Source organism: Balaenoptera ricei, chromosome 13, assembly GCF_028023285.1.
Source record: "Balaenoptera ricei isolate mBalRic1 chromosome 13, mBalRic1.hap2, whole genome shotgun sequence".
NCBI lineage: Eukaryota > Metazoa > Chordata > Mammalia > Artiodactyla > Balaenopteridae > Balaenoptera > Balaenoptera ricei.
This window is the reverse complement of record NC_082651.1, coordinates 47,470,633-47,487,049: the sequence shown is the minus strand read 5'-3', so window position 1 is coordinate 47,487,049 and position 16,417 is coordinate 47,470,633.

The window sequence follows — 16,417 nt, the reverse complement described above, 5'->3', positions numbered from 1 at the left end:
TCCACCGTTCCTTATATAGCACTGAAACAAAGAAAACACCCTTCATTTACTCTTTGGTTACCCAGTGGTACAGTTCAGAAAAACAGGATAAATGCTTGATTCTTTTTCTTTATTTACTGGTTTTCAAAACACTGAGTTGATTTCCTAGCATCCTCCAATCAGGAACAATACACTTCTTTTTAGTAGCATTGTTAACTTGTAACTTTAAAAATATTTGGCGTGTTTTAATCCATTGCAGTTCTTATCTTTATTGAGGCTGAAATCACCCCATCTTTGGCCAGTGGGAGGCATCTCAAGTTGGCTATTGAGTCCTTTGGGGATGACTCAAGTCATCTTTGAAAGCTTTCTTACTTTCTGGTATGACAAGTCCTTCCAGGCTCATCTCATATATTTCCTGGAGCCAACAATTTCTCCAAGGACGACTGGTTCCTTTCAGGGGGAAATGAATGGTATTTTGAGATGTATTAATCATGTTTTAAATTTATGATGTTTTGACATCTTGGGGAGCCTTGCTGACTGGCAGGAGACTGCCTGTCCCAGAGCTAGCTAATTCCTAAAATAATAAACAACTCACCTGCACTGTACCTTTCATATGCAAACCAACAAACCCTTAGTCCATACTCCCAACCACCTCCTTTATCTAACTCTCACATACCAAGCCAATATTTCCCCTGTCCCAAATCAACCCAGGGCCAGGTACCAGACAGCTAGAGACCATCCCAGAGCCCACCAACATTATTCAGACTATTCAGTCCTAAACTGTTTATCCTGCTCTGCCTTGCCTTTTGCACAGAAAACACAATAAAGGCTCTGGACCATGCTGTCTCCTCACTCCTTATGCCTTCTGTTGAAACCTGGTGCTTCCCCACATGGCCCAGTGTGGTGTAACATGCTCCGCTCTTGGAAAATGTTAGTAATAAATTCTTTTAATGGCATTACCTCACTGTGTCATCACTCAGTCACCTCCATAAATTAATATCCTGTGGGTACATTTTAACACATGATGCCACAATCTGGAGGCTAGGAGTGCTCATTATTGGTATGGGTTGGTCATTATTTCTAGGTCTTTTCCATGGACAGAGCTAAGAAATACATTCTGAATTCATCCCAATAGTTCCTATTCAAAATCAGGACCATAGCGATTTTACTTGACCTCTTCTGCCTTATACCCATATCACCTTTCTCCCACACTGAGAATTCTGGCTCTCATTTACTCTGGGAGTGACAGAATTGCAATGTTACATATTGTATTGCTTTATCATACCGCAACAAACAAAACAATCTGAGAATAATACTTCTGCTAGCAAAAACATGATTACTTTACACATCTTAATACTTTCATTTTGGCCGTTCCTTTTTTGTCCTCAGGGTATATTGGACCAGGGATGTACACTTAAGGTTACTGTGTTTTACACTTAGTAGAGTTCCTTCTCTGGGTAGTTATCCCCAAAACTGATTTATTTTTTACTTTTAGGAATGACTTTAAAATTTTAGAATGTTATTTTATATTTATGTAAGTCATTTACATGGCTCCAAAGTCAAATCTACAAATGAAGTTATGTTCAGAGAAGTCTGGCTTCTCTGTCTTTCTCCTCCCACATGACCTTGTTCCCTCTGTCCCCATAGGTAACCATTTTTAAATTTTATTGATTATTCTCCCATTATTTGGTTTTTAAATATAAGTATATGCATAATATATAAGTATATATATTTAATATTTTATATATTTAATATGGTTGTACACTTTTCTCTACCTTGCTTTTCTCACTTCACAATACATGCTGAAGACCACACCATGGTAGCATTTAGAGATATTCTTTTTTTTTTTTTTTAAATAAATTTATTTATTTATTTATTTTTGGCTGCCTTGCGTCTTCGTTGCTGCACGCGGGCTTTCTCTAGTTGTGGCAAGCGGGGGCTACTCTTTGTTGTGGAGCATGGGCTTCTCATTGCAGTGGCTTCTCTTGTTGCGGAGCACGGGCTCTAGGCACGCAGGCTGCAGTAGCTGTGGCACGCGGGCTCAGTAGTTGTGGCTCGCGGGCTCTAGAGCACAGGCTCAGTAATTGTGGCACACGGGCTTAGTTGCTCCGCAGCATGTGGGATCTTCCCGGACCAGGGCTCGAACCCGTGTCCCCTGCATTGGCAGGCGGATTCTTAACCACTGCGCCACCAGGGAAGTCCTAGAGATATTTTTTATTCCTTTCATGTGGATAGCTGTCAACTGTGATTGAGTGCTTGGTTTACCATGTGCCAGGCACTGTGCTAAGTGGCTTACACAGATTATCCCATTTAATCCTCAGAACAGCCCAATGAGTTTGGCACTATTGCCATTTTACAAACAAAAAATTAAAGGTTAAGTGATTTGTCTAAGGTCACCCAGCTGAAAAGCAGTGAATAATCTTTTAAGATAGAAACAGGAAATGGGTAAACTTTAGGCCTACATTATACATGTATTTCTTTCTCTCTAGTAAAACATAGAGTTAGAGAAGCCATTTATACCAGTGAATTGGTAGACATCAGTGCCCCAGAATACTCAGAAGCCCTGAGTCGTTTGTAAACAAGGATTCATGGAGAAGTTTCCATGGATGCAGAGGGCTTATCAAGCAGGCAGAAAATTTAAACAGACCCATAAAATAACTTGAAAACCATTTTTTAAAGTTATCCTGGCATGTGAAAAAGAGCAACCTACTGTGTAGATTAATTATATATATAAATGATGAGGTAACTTGGAATCAGTGAGAAATCAAAGTAGACAAAAGTCATCTTGGAATTGTCAGTTCTTTGGACATAAAACCAGAGATATGTCTACAGACATGCTCCACCTCGTTCTTCATTTTACTGTTGTTCTTTGTTTGTTTTCTCATAGGAGAGTCTCCTTCTGCCATCAGCTGTAGTTGGCCTCTACCCAAGGGCAGGTGGGCCAGACTGTAGAGAAAGGGGAATGAATGGCTGGTGGGGTGCAAAGATACCCCAAATGGTATCTGTCTCAGGCCTTATAATGCTTTGTATCTTAGTTATTTGTGTGCTTATTTTCACCTTTTTGAAAAATTGTTAGCAAATTTAGGCAGTCCCTCATACACTCACTCCCGTATACCTTCCCCCATCTCAGCGTAGCTAGTGGACCAGGGCGGGGCACTTGACCCAAAGGGAGCCAATCAGACTCTTGCCGGACTTTGTGGTTAGGACCTGAGATGTGGAGCGGCCTTTGCTGGACACTCCTGATTCTCACCCCCATCACCACGACTCAGTATTCAGGCCAGCAACTGAGGAGTTCCTCTACTTCTTCTCTCACCTCCTACTCACCCACTTCCCACCCATCAGTAAGTCGATCATGCTGATTTTACCTCTAAAATAAGTCTCAGATTTGCTTGGTTTCTCCATCCCACGGTTGGCACCTGTCTGGGTCTCTGCCATCTTTCACCTGGACAGTTGCAGCAAGTTCCAAATTAGTGCCCCTTTTTCTCGAGTGATCTTAAGATGTGAATTGGAGTAAGGCTCACCCCTGCTTCAAATCCTTCGGTGGCTCCTCTCTGCACCCAGAATGGAATCCACACCCTGATTCAGGAAGCCCTGCTACCTCTCCTGCCTCATCCAGGCAGCTGTGCCCTTTGCCCACCTCACTCCAGCTACCTGGCCTTGTGTAGTTTCCTCATGCACCTGGCACTTACCCACTCACAAGCCTGTGCACATCAGGATGCCTGGAATTCCTGCCTTCGCCCTGCCCTTGTTGGCTCCTCATCTCTCCAGCCTCAGCTAATGTCACCTCCTCCGAGAATCTTTTCCTGACCACACCATCTAAAGTAGGTCATCAATATTTTTCTTCTCTCAGCACCTCATTTGTTTCCTTTCTGGCACTTAGCATAATGTAAATCGTCTCCCTAACTACACTGTAAGCTCCATGAGGGCAAGAACCACACCTATCATGCTGGCCATTACATGATATCCTCTTGGGGAAATAAGGACAGACTTTGTATGAGTCAGAGTTCTCCAGAGAAACAGAACCAATAGGAGATATAGAATGTGTATTACTCAGTCTACCTATTCAAATGCTGGTCTCTTCCATAAACACCCTCCTAGACACACACCCGGAAATAATGCTTTACTAGCTCTCTGGGCATCCCTTAGCCCAGTCAAGTTGACGCGTAAATTTTACCATCACAGTCTTCAAAGAAAGAGATGGCACTTGGGGCGAGTGTGCTGCATCCCCTCCTCTTTCCATTTAGGACAGCCGCACCTTTGTTTTGTTTTGAGGGAATCACCCCTCATCTATTTCAGGCACAGGGTTTGGGTTGAAATGACCCCAACCTCAGCACCAGGGAAGACTCTTATTCGTTTAGGTGCATCAGCACATTTCCGTTCTCATCACCGTCACCACCACCACCATAGTGATTGGTTCAGGAGTGGGTGAGTATACAGTGGAAGCCAAAGAATATCAAGATATGTGCTGGGCTTCCAGGCAAGAAGCTTCATCTTCCTTTTATTGAAGCAGCTAAATGAGAACTGCTCCCTCCCTTGAACCATGCAGGGTGAAGATGTATGATGTGGGACTGCTGCAAATGATTTTGCTACCATGGAAGGGGAAAGCCTGCTATATCAGTCAAGATCCCAGCGGGAAATAGAAGGCACACTCAGTGGGGCAGTTTGAGGAGCAATTAATTAATGGCCTATTTACAAAGGTAGGAGCAAGGTGCAGGGAAAACTCAAGGAATAGTAAAGTATCTTGGGGCCGTTACTACTCTAGACCCACAGAGGCTGGTTACTGGAATGCAGAGACAGCGAGCACTGTGTAGAGACTGTCACCTCATCGGGGAGGGATGTGCCCCATGAAAGACAGAGGTTTGATAAACACCTCAACCATCTTCTGAGCTCTTGCTGGTGCTCCCCACTGGCCAAGCCCAAGTGGAAGGCAGAGAACACAGGAGCCCACTAATGTAATCCAGGTCAGCCTCCAAAGACATGGCGCACACCTACCACCGCTAGGAGAGGGGAGAGGGAGCCAACAGGGAAGAGAGGGTGTGTGAAGACAAGCTGATCCTGCAAGAGGCAGAAAAGAAGGATAGAGCAAAACCAGGTCACTTGTGGTGCTGAGTTGCTGGATCAGGCATCACCTGAAGCTACATACCTCTGTGTTTCCCAGTTATATGAGCCAATAGATTCCCTTTATTGTTTGAGTGTCACCTGAAACATAAAGAGCCCTCCCAGATGTAATGAGTCTTTGAATATGATTGAGATTTCAACAAGCAGACATGGGAAAAGAACTTTCCAGAAATAGGGAACAGGATAAGCAAGACAAAGGTAGGAAAATGAGGGACATGTTTAGGGATCTATGTTTGGGTAGGCAGTTGGCTAGAACCTACAGGTCGAGTCGAAAAGTATTAGGAGAAGATACTGGAAAGGTCAGTTGGGATTATAGAGTGAAAGCCCTAGAACTTCCAGGTCAAGGGTCTGGGAGCTCCTGCAATTGGCAATGGTGAGGCATGAAAAGTTGAAATGTGCTTATAATAATTATTTTCTTTATGGTTTCTTTGGGGTGCTGTGGAGAGGGGGGCACTGAGGCTGGTACATGTCATTGTGATTAACGTGATAGCTTGAAAAATCAGTCACCACAAGGCAGGAGAAAGGCTAGATGGGACTCACCTGCAGAACTAGGCTGAGGGCTCTGTGGCTGCACCCTGCTAAGCCCCTCTCCTGCCCGGGTTAAGCCGTTCCCACTTCCGGTGTCCTCCCATGAAGCACCGAATGGTCGCCCACCTGGCTGTAATAATCACTGCAACGGTCAGCAGCACACCCGAGTGCTACTCCTTGTGCTGAGGAAGCTGGGTGCTCCTAGCAGACTGTCAGAGAAGTTTGGACATAACCTCACCTCACACTCCCTTTCTCCTGGCAGTGACTCAGCTATTTACTTCCAGGAGTGGAAGGAAACAGTCTGACCATCAAAATATGAGGGACATGAAATTAGCTGGGGACTACGCATGATGCCTTATTTCGAATACATTTATTCCCTTGGAAACCAACAAACTCAAGTTACATAATAAAACTATCAGTCCGTGTTAGTCTACTCAGGCTGCTATGACAAAATACCACAGACTGGGTGGCTTAAATAACAGAGATTTACTTTCCTGATTATGGAGGCTGGGAAGTCCAAGATCAAGGTACTGGTCAATTTGGTTTCTGGTAAGTGTTCTCTTTCTGGTTTGTAGACAGCCGCCTTCTTGCTGTGTGCTCATCTGGTCCTTCCTTAGTGCATCCAGAAAAAGAGAGAGAGAGAGAGAGAGAGAGAGAGCTCGCCAGTGTCTCTTCTTATAAGGACACTAATCCTATCAGATCATCCTTATGATCCCATTCAACTGTTATCACTTTCTTTCACCAAATACAGCCACACTGGGGGGGGGGGGGGGGGTAGGGCTTCAACATGTGAATTGGGGGTGGGGGAACAGATACATTCAGTCTACAGCACAATTAACATAGTGATTAAGATTGCAGGTTGTGGAACCAGGTTGCTTGGGTTTGAACCTTGGCTCCATCACTTCCTTATTGTATGGTCTTAGGCAATTTACTTAATCTCTGTGCGCCTCAGTTTCTTCATCTATAACATGGGGATGAAAAAGTACATGAATATCAATCATAGTATTTAATGATAATAGTGAAACTGTTGGTGATTAAATGAGATTTATTAATATGTAAATTCCTTAGTTCTGCCTGGTACCTTGTAGATGCCTATGAAATGTTAGCTACTATTATTGTAATGGACATTAGAAGTTTCAGTGGAGGCACCAAGATACAATAGATTTTGGATACTAATGTGAGTTGTGAGTTAGAATAATCTGTAGGATTTTCAAAGTAGAGGGCTGAGATCTATTAGACAAATTACCCAGATCAAGTGTATCAGAGAGTACTGGTGGTTGGAAATGAGAATAATTTCTGGAGCATTTCTTTAGAGTAACAAAGAAAGGATGTGGCAGTCATTAAGCTATGGTCTCTCAGCTTCAAACCTACCCTCTGCACTAGGCTTTGTGATTCCTGGTGGCGACTCTCCTTTGCCAGCTGCTCCTTTTAGGCTCTGCCAATAGGGGGCGATAGAGGAGCTCGCAAGGCTGGAGCGGGAGGAAGGGCTCTTCCCCTAAGTCAGCTTGTTTCTGTCGCCATCACCCTAACGATGCTTCTTCACCTTGGCAGCAGCAGTTCGTTCCAGTAGCAGCAGTTGGTTCCAACGCACAGTTTTCCCCCCTCTCTCTGATCCAGCTAATCACACCCCCTTGGGCATGCAGCACCAGCTGGCTGGCACCCCGTCCTCAGAGGTCTGAGTTTCAGCTCTGCCGGCCCCTCCAGCAAGCTTCTCCATGTAAATAATTCCAACGGCTTCTCTGTGCTCCCAGCCTTGGGCACGGTAGTGGCTTCCCGTCGTTGCCACCTCCGTGATATCTTCATGCTCTTTTGCTTTTTCAGTTCTTCAATACCTCGTTAACAATTCTTCACGTTAAATTCTCTCGGTTAAAATAACAGATGTGGTTTCTGACTCCTGACTGGACCCTGACTGATGGGGTAGGGCAGTGCCTGCCTTTGCCCAGGCTAAGTGACAGGGGCTTCAACCAGAGCGCTTAGAAAGCCGGATGCGTGTCCCCTGCAGCTACGGAGGCAGAGTGGATGAGTGTCTTGCCCTCACTCAGGAAATCTAGAGGCAAGAGGTGGGCTGCTGAGCTGCTGTGGGAGGAGAATGAAGAATAGTTGCCTCTGCCCTGGGATGGACCTGCATGCCCAGTTTCTCAGGCCATGGAGAGTGAGAGTGTGTCTCGTGGACCTGATGGTAGCAGAGAGAAAGAGAGCCACTGGGGTTGTCTTACACCACCACCAATGGGGCCGTCTAGAGGAACATTGGAACCTCAGCCAAAAGAAGACTGAAGTGGATTCTTAGGGACTGTGGAGGGAGCAAAGAAACTGCTGAATTCCCAGGTCAAGAGAACTCAGGTGAAACCAGCAGTGTTGGGATTCTTGAAAGAGAACCCCATGAGAAAATCAGCTTTAAACACCTCCAGACCTGAAGAGCAGGAAGCCATCCTACTACAGTACCAGTTGAGTAAAAATGTACCTGGCCCCCTCCCACCTCCTGTAATCCTGAGGGTCCAAAAGCAAAGTTAGAAAGTTGGGGTGGAGGGGCTTTGCCTGGAGCTGGGGACAGGAGCAGACAGACGCCTCCGTCCCGGATACACACTGCGTAGCGCGCCCTTGTAGGGAGAGGGGAGAAGGCTTGAAACAATGTTTGGAGTTCTGATTATCTAGGACTGACATCTCAATGGCTAAACTGAGACTGATGTAGAGTGATGACCTCTTTTTACTTAAAGTAACTAGAATAATACCGGGGCTTGCAGGGTTTAATGCAGATGAATGGGGAAAATTACTTAACACCCCACTCCCAAAAGGGATAATGGGATTTAAAACTAAATTTGCTGTTTGGATTATAACACATAAATCCATCTCCTTCAACATACAGTTAGACTAATAATGCTGATAACACCGTACTTCCTATTAATAAGGCATTTTATTTTCTCTAGATAGGAGAGGTTTACTGTCCCCCAACACTCTCTACAGGGAAGATGTGTGCCTTCCGTCAGATTTGCGCTTTTCAAATGGGTCAGTGTCCCCGGTTTTTTTTGTTTTGTTTTTTGTTTTTAAAGGACTGGAAGGTAGGAAAGAGCTTTGGTAGAAAGCCCCAGGAAATCTCTTGAGTTCTGTTAAATGTTCTCTTTTTTCTAAGTGCATTGTCAGAAACAAAAAAGTACTTCAGGCTTAGGGAACTCAGTTTTGCAGTTCACTCTGCACCTGGTCAGATATATCAGTGACCAACCTGGAAGGAAAACTTCCCTGATTAGGTAAAGGTCTAAAACCCTACAGTGGTAAAAAGAGAAACTCACTGCCCTCCCACCAAGCTGAAGCCCCCACTATGCAAGTCAGGAAGCTTCTGGAAGGCAGAGTCCAGTACAGAGAACATCTCCATGGATGTTTGGCAGATGAATACGGTGCTCCCACCCCATCAGTCAACAGTCTAGGGAGCTTTTTGCACAAAAGGGCCTCCACCTTGTGGTCATACTTGAGAACTGCACCACTGCCCAAGGGCAGCAGGATCACCACCCCTCTTTTCTAGTCCTTCTCATACATGTGGGTCTCTTAAAATAGTACAACAAGATAAACTCTACTGCATGGAACCTCCTGCAGACACCTTAAACACAGTTTCTCTCAAACCACATATATTCTTTATTCTCCAAGTCATTATATCCTCTTCTATCCATATAATAGGTTTTCTTTAATTTCTTCAAAGCCACAATAGGCCAGGTGCTTTAAAAACATTTTTATATTTAATCCTGACAGTAACCCAGGAGACTAACATATGTTACTATGGCCATTTCACAAGTGAGGAAATCTAGGCATGTGGGCTCAGAGAGTTTCAGTAACTTGCCCAAGGCCACACAGCTAATTAGTGGGGGGTGGAGGGCTGGGATTTGAACTAGGTCCATTAGATCCATGACACAGGCTCTTTCCACCAAAGCTCACTGCTTCCTGATTGATAGGATTTTCATCTACCCAGTTTTGAAACTGGAAATTAGTAAGGTGCTCTTGGTTACTCTCTCTCCTTCACCGATAGGCAGAGATGGTTTACTGACATCACCTCCTAAATGACACTGGAATTTGTCCCTTCCTCTTTCCCCACTGCCATAATATTATTTTGGCCCTTCCTCATGTCTCATATGAAATACTGCAAGAGCCTCCCAACAGGTTTCCCATCCCTCCCCACCCAACCTCACTGGGGAGAGGTCCTAGTTTTAAAATCTAAATCTGAAAAGTCACAAAGCTTCCAGAGGACATTAGGTCATATGTATCAAGAGCCTTAAAAATGTCTATACCCTTTCAATCAGTAATTCTTCTACTTCTGTGACTCTACCTTTCAAAAAGCATCCCATAGATAGAAAAAGCTAAGTGCGCAAAGATGGTCGGGGCAGTATTATTGATGTAGTGCATTAATCCCCTCCAAGTTTTTAAAAACTCCATTATGGAATAAATTATCTAAATCACGTTAATTTCACCTCCAAACAACAGGAAAGTCTGTCTCAGGCCATCCTTGGGAGGCCCTTGGAACACCCTGCCATTATGGGTCGTCCCTCGTCACTGCCAAGGCCCCCAGTCTCAGTTTACCTGGTTCCCTCAGTTCGAGGAGCCACTAGCTTACATGTCACCCTTGGGGCATGTGGAGATTTGGTGAGGTTGGGAACCCCTCACCGTTCCCTCCGAGGTCACCCAGCCCCTGGGGTGTTGTCAGGGAGCAGGGCGCAGGTCCTGCCTGTCACAGGAGCCTGGACCCTTCCCCCAGCCAGAGGACATCTATTATTTTGCAGAAACCCCACCAGCGCCTCTGCTCAGGTTTCCCTCAGAGCCATTTCCTGTCTCCTCTCCCCACTGTGCACTAAATCACCTCAGGGGGGCTAGACTTTTGAAAACAAAGCCAGGAATGGAATGTTTCCTAGGCAACTTCTTTCATCTCGCCACAAACCTCCCCTGAGGAAAGTAAACACAGAGCCTGCTACCTGCTTGAGGAAGGGGAAGAGGTAAAAATGGTTGAAGGAATAGATATTATTACAGCAGTGGCCCTCTGCATTTCCAGCTTTCTAATCTCTTCCATGCCGGTGGAAATCTCTTTCCTGTCTGTAGCTTTTGCTATATCATGTCTGCTGATCTAAAACAAATAGACTGCCAGATTTTTCTCCAGCAAAGATGGGTTTATTCGGGATCAGCCAACATTTGCACGTCAGGGTCTGCAAACCTGCTGTGCAAGTTCCCCACGGCAAGGGAAGGAGAACACTTTTATAGAAGGGAAAAGGAAGTGGGGAGAGCTGTAGTAAACAGAGTCCATGGCTTTTCCTTCCCAGGAAAGAAGGGGAGTCTCTTCTTCCTGTTGGGCTCCGCTATGGTCGCAGGGTGGGAGAGCTCCCCATTCTGGTCTCCAAATTATTTAATTGAGGTTTCTGCTTATTAATTTTTACATGTGTATATGACCAGTTATCCCATCTTCACCTCCAGCCCTGACTTCTGAACTTCAGCTCCATGTCTCTCTAAGTGACCACAAATCAGCACCACCTAGACGTCTCACTTTCACTTTATGTCCAAAGTCAACCTTTACCCAAAGTCACTTTCTCTGTGCATATCTTATTTTTGTCAGTGAGATGGAGTGTATAGGCCAAGCAAAGTTCCTTCCTCGACACTATGCCCTTCCAGAAGCATTGATGCCTGCTGAAGCCCCAAGTTTAGGGGCTCTTTTGCAGAAGTTCTGTCTGGTACCACCTCAGAGGCAAATAAATGGACTGGAAGGTACCAAATAAAAATTGTCACTCGCCATCTGGTTCTATAAGAATGACGTCATTAGCCACTGCAGTCGCTGACCTTCAACACACCCTGAAAGGAGTTCAGGGTGGAGATCAGGAATGAGGCCCTCTGTGCTCTGGGAAAAACTGGCAGAACAGGTCTTCAGATAGTGAGATATTTTCAGGAGGAGATTTTATGAGCCCAATTTCTTATATCTCCTCATACCTAGAAAAGCACTAAAATCATTAATGGAGACATCTATGCCTCATGACTAACAGCAACCTTCTGCCAAAATGTGTGCTTAAGTGCAGGTAACCCCTTCACCCAAATCACATACATACTGACCTCCTACTCTACGTCTTCAGAGCAGTTCCTCAGAGCTCTCTGAGAGGCTGTTTCCCAGGCTGGAGTCCTCATTTTGCCCCCAGTAATACTTAACTCACAACTCTCACATTGTGCATTTTTTTTCAGTCCGAAAGGGAGGTCTGTCCCAAGGGCATTGTATGCTAGTGGCCAATCTAGCACTGCTGAAGTAGCTTAAAGTGAAGGCACTGACCAGTGAGAACACCCTCTATTAAGTAGTGGCCAGCCAAACTATCAGATCATCTCTCTGGGAGAGACACAGATAGATGGGGTTAATACTGGCAGGAGAGTAGAAGTAGAGATAAAGATAGATAGTAGTTGAGCTACCATAATGATGTTGACTGAAAAAAAATGCACAATCTAAAAGTTGAGAATTATGTTTTATTCAGTGGACTTACTGAGGACTTAAGCCTGGGATACAGCCTCAGATAGCTGAGGAACTGCTCCAAAGAGGTAAGGGAGTAGCCAGGATATATAGGAGTTTCTGCAAAACAAAGAAACAAACAAAGAAACAAACAAAACCCCAGGTAGTCAGAACATCAAAAGATTACTGCTAATTAAAGAAAACCAGACATCTCAGGTTAATGGATTTAGCCCTTTTCTAACTATAGGAAGATGCAAGAGTCTGGGCTTATTGAAATTATTCCTTTGATATGCACCTTAACTACCTAGGGCCAGTATCCTGTTTTTCCTCATCCTGAATTCCCCTAAGGGTACACCTACCGGGGCAGCTGTGGTAGCTGATGGCTTGAGAGCCTCAACATCCTTTGTTTCCTGAAATGGCAGGCAACATTCTTTGTCTACAATAAGTACCCAAGAATTTAAATTAAGTCATCCTAACTCTCTGTGGATCTCATTCTCCCCTACAGCAGGTAAGCTTTCCAGACAGTTGGGGAACAGAAGAAAGTACAGGAGATGTTTTCTCTTCTCTTCTCGCTCTCCCCGCCCCCCCACCCATCTTCTTTTTTCCCTCCTTTCTCCTCTTCTTACTTTTCCCCATTTTTTTCCTCTTCCCCATTTTTTCCTCTACCTCCCCATCATTATTATTTTTTGGTCTACCCAGCATCTGAATAACTTTCCCATCAGAGAGGAATGCCCCATTGCATGAGTCCTGGCAGAAGGCAGGAACACGGTTCCCACTGTGGAAGCTGAGAAAGCCAGGTGGTTTCTGGCCCTACACCTGGAAGCTTGAGCTTGGGCACAGGACGATCCTGCTAGTGAATCCGTTGAGAAATAATTTACTGCAGGAACATCAAATGTCAGCAGTGGCTGGATTCAGTATGCAGGGCCATGGTGCCAATAGCAGTGTGCAGGCCAAAGTGTCCCTGTGGTGAGAAAAACTGCAAATGCACAGAAATATTAAAAGAGTACAATAGATATATCCTTTACTTAGTGAATTAGTTCTCTATCACTGTGAAACAAATTACTCCAAAACAGCTACTTAAAGGAACAAATATCATGTCACAGTTTCTGTGGATCAGGGCCCCAGGCACTGCTTAGCTGGGTGTCTCTGGCTTAGGGTCTCTCATGAGGCTGCAGTCAAGGTCTTCAGACTCATGTGAAGGCTGGTCTGGGGAAAGATCTGTATTCAAGCTCACTCATGTGGTTGTTGGCCGGATTCTGTTCCTCATGGGCTGTTGGACTGAGGGTCGCAGGTCCTCACTGGCTGTTGGCTGGAGGCCTCCCTAAGTTCCTTGTCATGTGGACTTCTCCATGGAGTGGTTCACAGCATGGCAGCCAGCTTCAATCCGAGCCAGTGAGGGAGACAGAATGTCCAAGACAGAAGCTGTAGTCTTTTTGTGACCCAAGCATAGAAGTGATATCCTATCATTTCTGCCACATGCAGAAGCCAATCACTAGCTCATACTCAAGGAAAGAGATTACACAAGGGTGTGAATTTCATGGGGGAAGGACAGGATTCATTGCATGCCATCTTAAAGGCTGCCAACCACAGATTCATTGATTGTTAACAGTTACTATTTTTATATAGATATAGGTACACACATATACTTTTTTTTGTTAACCAAAAATGAGTTATAGACATCAAGACATTTACCTCTAATTACTTCAGCATGTGTCTCCTAACAAGGAGGACATTTTCCTATATAACTACAATCTTAATAATAGTGCTATAATATCACTCCCCCCAAATTTAATAATAGTGCTATAATATAATCTAATATCAGCCCAAATTCAACTCTCTCCAACTTTCCCTCCAAAATCTTTTATAGCTCTTTTTTCTTTTTGCTCCAGTATTCAGTTGAGGTTCCCATATTGTTTTTGGTTGTTTAATCTATTTAGTCTCTTTTAATCTAGAACAGTTCATCCCGATACCATCTGTTTCTATTTTTTCATACCTTTGACATTTCTGGAGAGTCTAGGCCAATTGTTTTGTAGAACATCCCATATTCTGGAGACAATTATTTCCTTATGGTGGTATTAAACTTGTCTGAGTATCCACTGTATTTCCTGTAAGTGGGAAGTTAGGTTAAATATTTTTGGAAAAAATACTTCTTAGGAGGCACACATTTGGTAGTCCCACTGTTAGTGATTTTGGTCACTTGGGTATGGTGATGACTGCTTGATTTATCCTTTATGAATGTGTAACTTTCCTCTTGTAATTAGTAAGTAATCTGTGGGGTGATACTTGGAGTCTGTGTGAATATCCTGTTCCCTAACAACTTTTCCCAATAGTTTTAGCATTCATTAATAATCCTTGACTTGGTTAATTATTATATTTGGGGTTGCAAATGGTGATTATCTATTTTCTTATTCCTTGTACACTTACCACTTTGTAAAGATGAACTTTTCTTTTTCTTCCCCTTTTTCTTATGTTTTGTTTGTTCGAGAATGACAATGGACGTACTTTTTAAATTATTATAATTGATTAACATTATTCTTTTTGATGTGCAAATTGTCCCAGATTTGGCCAATGACAAACTCTTTGAAGCTGACTCCTGTATCCATTTTTTTTTAAAGCTTTACTGAGATGTAATTCACCTACCATACAGCTCACGCATTTACAGTGTACAATTCCATGGTTTTTAGTTTATTCACAGAGTTGTGCAGTCATCACCACAATCACTTTTAGAATATTTCACCATTCCACAAAGAAACTTGTTACCCATTAGTGGTCACTTCTAATTCTCCCCAATTTCCTTAGCCCTAGGCAACTATTAATCTGTTCTCTGCCTCTATAGATTTGCCTATTCTGAGCATGTCATATGAATGGAATCATATAATATGTGTTTTTTTTTTTTGTGACTGGCTTCTTCCAACTATGTTTTCAGGGTTCATCCATGTTGTGCAGCATGCATCAGTACTTCATTCTTTTTATTGCCAGATAACATTCCATTTTATGGATATACCACATTTTATTTACCCACTCGTCAGTTGATGGACATTTGAGTTGTTTCCACTTTTTGACTATTATGGATAACGCTGCTATGAACATTCATGTACAAGTGTTTATGTGAACATATTGTAAGCTCTCTTAGGTACATACCTAAGAGTGGAACAGCTGGGTCATATGGTAAATCTATGTTTAACCTTTGGGGGAGCTGCCAGACTGTTTTCCAAAGTGGCTGCACCATTTTACATTTCTACTAGCAATGTATGAGAGTTCCATTTTTTCACATCCTCACCAACACTTGTTATTACCTGCCTTTTTTATTATAGCCAACCTAGTAGATGTGAAGTGATATTTCATTGTGATTTTGGTTTGCATTTCCCTGAGGCTAATGATATTGAATCCATTTTTACCCCAGGTCCCTTTGGTCCCTTTGAGGAATTCATGTCTTATTTTATTTCCAGAAAGTTGTCTTGTATTATAGTTTCATGGGTGTTTTTGTTTGTTTGTTTTTCTTCTCTGGGGACCCTGATGATACATATGTTGGCTCTTCTTTGTCTATCTTCTGTGTTTCTCACTTTTTCTCTGATTGTTTACTTCTTTTCCAAATTTATTTTTGGTTCTCCTGTGTTAATTTTTTTTCTCAATGTTCCTTACTGAAGTCTTAGTCTAACCCATTTTCCCTTAGACACCATATAATTTAGTTTTCATATCTCAAGATTATTATTTTTTTCTTCTTTTTCTTTTCTGAATCAGTCAATCCTCATTTCTCAGCTTTCTGTTTTGTGTCCATTTCTATCTTGAGCTTTTCAGTGTATGATTTTTTATGTTCTTTTTAGCTGCAGTTGCTTACCAAATGATATTTAATTCATGTTGAGTGCTGTGTTGCAGTATCCCCCTATTTTTTGGTTGTATTTTCATTAGCTGAAAAGGGTTGTTATTTTCTTCTTATAGTTGATTTATATGGATGGTGTTTGCTGTTTTCTGTTTACTTCAGAAAGTCCTGGATCTTCATGAACCAGAAATAACAAGTTTTTCTAGTGAGGGGAGATTACAGTATAGGAGGCCTAAGGTAAAATAATAGGTCAAGGTTGGAGCAAGAGGTTGGAAGTAAACAAGCAAGCAAGGAAGAGAGGAAGATTTCTTAGGAAGAAAATCTCTAGGGGAAAATGGCCATGGAAGAATATGTGATGAGTGTGAGCATTTTAAAACAATGGTAGAAATATGACACATTTGATGGAAAAAATAAGTATAGATACAATGAAATCTATGCAGTGAAAAAATCATTAGCTCCAGGGAAAATAAAAGTTTTAAGATAAAGAAAATATAACCATGGTATAGAACTTGGCTCAGCAG